We start from the raw sequence: 5,144 nt of genomic DNA, 5'->3' as shown, positions 1-5,144 counted from the left end.
TTTGTCTTATTTTATACATAATTAATTTGAGTGTCGTCATTAAATGTATTGAATGAATGTGAGTGAATGTGAGTTTCTTGTGGCCTATAAAACAAGAGTGATTTGGATCGGCAATTTCTCTGCCACAGCCGCCTGGGCATTTTATCTTTTTTTAAGATTTTTTCATTTATTTGAGAGAGAGACATTAAGGGGGTGGATGGAGGGAGAGGGAGAGATACTCTCCAGCAGACTTCCCGCTGAGCACAGAGCCCAATGCAGGCTCATGGGGCTTGTTCCCAGGACCCTGAGATCATTACCTGAGATGAAATCAAGGTTGGACACTTAACCAGCTGAGCCACCCCAGTGCCCCCAACCTGGGCATTTTCAGTTAGTGAGCTGTGTTTGTGACTCCAGGTGATACACCTGCACTTGACTGTACAAAGAGTTTGAAAAGTTACTGTCCCTTCTTGTGGACAGAGGAAGAACCATTACACACTGAGCTTTAAACAATTCTAGAATTCATTGGAGGTTCCTTTTAGAATGAGATTGTAGCAAGCAATAGTACACAGATATTAATGGGTGTATGTTCCATCAACATACCAGTAAAATGACATTAAAGCAAACTGAAAGCTGACTCATAGAAAAATCGAGTATACAAGTTTGCATGCTGTATATAGCTACCCTCACGTTGACTTTTATATGATCTCATTAGGTCTGCCAAGTTTGACAAGTCTCTTGGTCCATTCTCATGAATTGCAGCTTTCTTTTTAATACATAATCCAATACTTTTTTTAACCTATACTTTTTTTTCCCATGAGAAATTTGTTTTGGGTGCTATAGTTGGAATATCTAAATGGGAACAAACTAATACCCAAGAACTGGGTCAGCAAATTCACAGCACTTGTCACTTATCAATGGCAGACACTGCAAAATGTTCCTGGCCTTTTTTTTGTCTGGATGGGGGGGGTCTTAAAGTCCTCAACACAAAGTTGTAGGCGATCTGCTGCCAACTTTTTTTTAGGATAAAAAATGAAAGTTTTTTATCCTGTTCTGGAACTTGCTCCGTGAATCTTAGATGTTACCTTGTTTGGGACCATTTGCCTTATTCTCAGAAAAGTAATGTGACTGAGTGAAGGATACAGCAGGACTTTTTTGCTGAATTAATTATAATTGGCAATCCTACACAGGCTTCTCCCAACTAGCTTTCTCACCTCCCAGAAAATTTCCCTTTGTTATCAGGGCAAGGCCTCCAAGAACCCATTTGCACCTCTAGAAAACAGAGATCAGTAGCTGTTCAAGAAATGTGGATTATTCATTGGCTCCTGGTTCCTACTTTATCCACAATTTGTTGCTTAAAATAAAATTGGTTTTTTAAAAAAGATTTACTTATTTGAGAGAGAGCAGGGGTAGGAACAGGGAGATCGAGAATCCTCAAGCAGACTCCCCATTGAGCACAGAGCAGGCCTTGGGGCTCAACCTTACAACCCTGAGATCACCACCTGAACTGAAACCAAGAGTCAGACACAACTGATGAAGCCACCCAGGTGCCACCAGAAAATTTTCTTTCTTTTTTTTTTTTTTTTTTTTTACAAATTCTTATTCCTTAAAGATTTTATTTGACAGCACAAGCAGGGAGAGCAGCAAAAGGAGAGGCTCTCCACTGAGCTGGGACCCTGATGTGGGGCTCAATCTCCACATCCTGGATCATGACCGGAGCTGAAGGCAGATGCTTAACAGACTGAGCCACCCAGGTGCTACTAGAAGAGGTTTTTGTTTGTTTTTAAGATTTTCTTTCTCTATTTGACAGAGACCCAGCAAGAGAGGGCACACAAGCAAGGTGGGGTGGGAGAGGGAGAAGCAGGTTCCCCACAGAGCAGGGAGCCTGATGCGGAGCTCAATCCCAGAACCCTGGGATCATGACCTGAGCTGAAGGCAGATGCCCAACCACTGAGCCACCCAGGCGCCCCACTAGAAGAGATTTTTAAGTAATCATACACTATACCTAAAAACTTGAGGGTGCAGCTAAAATGGTGCTTTATAAAGATTTATAGTCTTAAATGCTATTAAAACCCTGAAAAATTGGCAAGCTAAGTACATAGGAAAAACAAAACTCCCAATAGAAGGGATGAAATGAGCATAAATTTAAAAACAAAATCTACCAGACAAAACAGAAAACAAACCTATAATAGAATCAATAGTGTCAAAAGTTCTTTGAAGATACAAATAAAATTCATAAGCCTAATAAGCCTTAGTAAGTCATCAGAGAGTAAAAAAGGCATCACTAATGAAAAAAGGTAACAGTGCATACCCTACAGATACTCAGTCTCATTCATGAACAGCTGAAAACAATCCAAGGCCAAGTTGAGAATTATTTCAGCAAGACCAGGTTGACTTAACATTCAAAGATCAATGTAATCATCATATTTGCCCAATGAAGAAAATTCAGTGATCTCCAAAGAAGAAAAATTTTGATAAAGACATTTGAAAGCTTAGAAAATAAAAATAAAGGCCTCTTAGAAACCTAAAAACAGGGGTGCCTGGGTGGCTTAGGGGGTTAAAAGCCTCTGCTTTCTGCTCAGGTCATGATCCCAGGGTCCTGGGATCGAGCTCCACATCGGGCTCTCTGCTCCACGGACAGCTTGCTTCCTCCTCTCCCTGCCGGCCTCTCTTGCCCACTTGTGATTTCTGTCTATCAAATAAATAAATAAAATCTTAAAAAAAAACAAACAAACCTAAAAACAGAGGAGTTTCCTTAAGTGTGTCTGCATCTAACAAGTCAACGTTAACATTTTATAGTTACCAAGGATAGAAAGTTTATGTCCCCTAAAATTCAGGTTGAAGCCTAATCAATCCGGAACGTCATAGTGTCTGGAAGGGGGAACATTTGAAAGGTCATTAGGTCATAAAGGCAAAGCCCTCAGGAGTGGACTTACTGTCCTTGACAGAGATATGATTTCTGTCCTGTGAGGCTGCAGCAAGGCAGGAAGTAGGATCTCCCCAGGCCCTGGATCTGCCAGTGCCTTGATCTTGGACTCAGCAGCCTCAGGAACTGTGAGAAATAAATAGTTTAAGCCACCCAGGCCATGGTACTTTTGTTATAGCGCCCAACTAAGACAAGAGTGAAATGTTGAAAGCTTTTCCTACGAAAAATGGAATGAGACATTAATTCAAAACTGAAAATCCAAAAGAATCTACAGATGAAACTTTGGATTAAATAAGTTTAGAAAGGCTGCTGAATGCAAGGTCAAATATAGAAAAGTCAGTTTTATTTTATCAGCAAACAAATGAAACTTCAATAACTTTACTTCCAGTGGCTTCAAAGAAAGGATCAAATGAATAAATCTATATAAATTACACAAGAACTCTAACAAGAAAGCCCCAAATTACAGAGAAACTAAATAAATGGGGAAATATAACACGTGTACAAATAAAAGATAAAATAGCTTCCACAATCTTTCCCAAATTGGCCAATACAATTTGATGTGATTCTAGTAAAATCCCAATAGTTGTTTTTTTGAATTGGTGTTGGCTTTTGAGAGCTTTTTGATTGTAAACTGTACATGAAAATGCAAAGGACCAAGAATAGACCCAATACTTTTTTTTTTTTTTAAAGATTTTGTCAGAGAGATTACAAGCAGGGCAAGCAACAGGCCGAGCAGGTAGAGGGAGAAGCGGGCTCCCCACTGAGCAGGGAGCCCAATGCGGGGATGTGAGACTCCATCCCATGACCCTGGGATCATAACCTGAGCCGAAAGCAGACACTTAACTGACTCAGCCACTCAGGTTCCCCAAGACTAATACTCTTGTAGGAAAAAAAAAGTGGGAGCATTTATAATACCAACATCAAGAATGTAATAACACAATGTGGAACTAGCATAAGGAAAACCCACAAGGCTAGTGGGAATAAACAGGCAGAAATGGACCCATATATTGGACACAATCTATGACAAAGTTTGCAAATCAAAAATAAATAGATCAGTAGTCACAACCAAAGATGCTCATCAACAGTAGTATAAATTACGGTATATTCTTATAATGGAATATACAGCAATGAAAATGGGTTTTAGCTAGATGGAATAACATGGATGCATCTTGACAACATATTCAATTTATATAAAGTTAAAAAACAGACTAAAATTTGAGACATCAATAGGTAGTTACAGGGCACCTGGGTGGCTCAGTTGGTAAGCATCTGCCTTTGGCTCAAGTCATGATCCCATGGTCCTGGGACCAAGCCCCAAGTCAGGCTCCCCATGGCAGGGAGTGTACTTCTATCTTTCCCCCGCCCCTGCCTTCTGCTTGTGCTCTCTTTCTCTCAAATAAATAAAGTCTTTAAAAAAAAAAAAAAGCCAAAAACAAATGGTAGGGGCACCTGGGTGGCTCAGTCAGTTGGGCGTCTGCCTTCGGCTCAGGTCATGATCCTGGAGTCTGGGGATAGAGCCCTGCATGGGGATCCCTGCTTAACAGGGAGTCTGCTTCTCCCAGTGCCCCTCACCTGCTCATGTTCTCTCTCTTACTCTGTCTCTCAAATAAACACAATCTTTAAAAAAAAAGGATAGTAACATTTGAGGAAAATGATTGAAGAGAACATGAGACTTCTGAGAGTTTTTTTTTTTTAAACCAGGGTAGTAATTATGAAGTTGTTTGATAACTGAGGTGTACATTTTTAAAAATAAACTTTTAAATAAGGTTTCATTTATAGAAAAACTGCAGAGAATTCCTATATACCCCACACCCAGCCTCCCCTAAATGTCAACATTTTACATTGGTATATTTGTCACAATTAAAAAACCAACGAACCAATACTGATACATTAACTAAAGTATACTTAGTACTTAATTTAGATTTACTTGGTTTTCACCTAATGTCCTCTTCCATTCTAGGATCTCATATTATATTTAGATGTCATGTCTCATTGGTTATAATAATTTTTCAGGCTATCCTTTTTTAAAATTTTGTTTTAGGAAGATTTTATTTTTTTAGAGCAATTTTAAGTTCAAGCAAAATCAGGAGGAAGCAGAGATTTCCATATACTCCTTTCCCCACCTCACATGCGCAGCCTCCCCCAACTATCAACATCCCCTATGAGAGTGGGACATTTGTTGCAGTTGATGAACCTATACTGACAAATTAGGGGTTACTCTTGGTATTCTATGGGTTTGGAC

The sequence above is a fragment of the Neovison vison genome, chromosome 11 (assembly GCF_020171115.1).
Source record: "Neovison vison isolate M4711 chromosome 11, ASM_NN_V1, whole genome shotgun sequence".
Lineage (NCBI taxonomy): Eukaryota > Metazoa > Chordata > Mammalia > Carnivora > Mustelidae > Neogale > Neogale vison.
This window is presented reverse-complemented; position numbering follows the sequence as displayed.